The sequence below is a fragment of the Bison bison genome, unplaced genomic scaffold, assembly GCF_000754665.1.
Source record: "Bison bison bison isolate TAMUID 2011002044 unplaced genomic scaffold, Bison_UMD1.0 scf7180017864495, whole genome shotgun sequence".
Lineage (NCBI taxonomy): Eukaryota > Metazoa > Chordata > Mammalia > Artiodactyla > Bovidae > Bison > Bison bison.
Window position 1 is genome coordinate 7,512,995 of NW_011495054.1, and position 513 is coordinate 7,513,507.

General features: G+C 55.8%; 1 protein-coding gene across 1 annotated transcript in view; it reads right to left on the reverse strand.

Annotated features, from left to right (window-relative positions):
- DAO (D-amino-acid oxidase) overlaps window positions 1–513 on the reverse strand; it is an 18,982-nt gene that overhangs the window by 284 nt on the left and 18,185 nt on the right. The gene's annotated exons all lie outside the window — the stretch shown is intronic.

The following is a 513-nucleotide window of genomic DNA, read 5'->3' on the forward strand; positions in this document are numbered from 1 at the left end:
ATGCCTCCCCGGCTCCCGGCACATGATCAGTGCATGCTCAGTCACGATATCAGTGCCTGCTCAGCCACGTGATCATTGACGGCACAGTCACGTGATCAGCGCCTCTCAGTCACGTGATCACCGGATGATAAACACGTGATCAGTGAACGACCAGCCACGTGATCACTGCATACGCGGTCAGGTGGTCAGTTCCTGATCAGCCACCTGATCAGTGCGTGCACAGTCCCCTGATCAGCGCCTGTCAGTCACTGATCATTGCTTGATAAACACGTGATCAGTACATGATGAGCCTTATGATCAGTGCCCGAACAGCCACGTGATCACTGCATGCGCGGTCAGGTGGTCAGTGCCTGATCAGCCACCTGATCAGTGCGTGCACAGTCCCCTGATCAGCGCCTGTCAGTCACTGATCACTGCCTGCTAAACACGTGACCAGTGCCCGCACAGCCACGTCATCAGTGCATGCGCAGTCACGTTATCAGTGCATGATAGCCACGTGATCAGTGCGTGCAC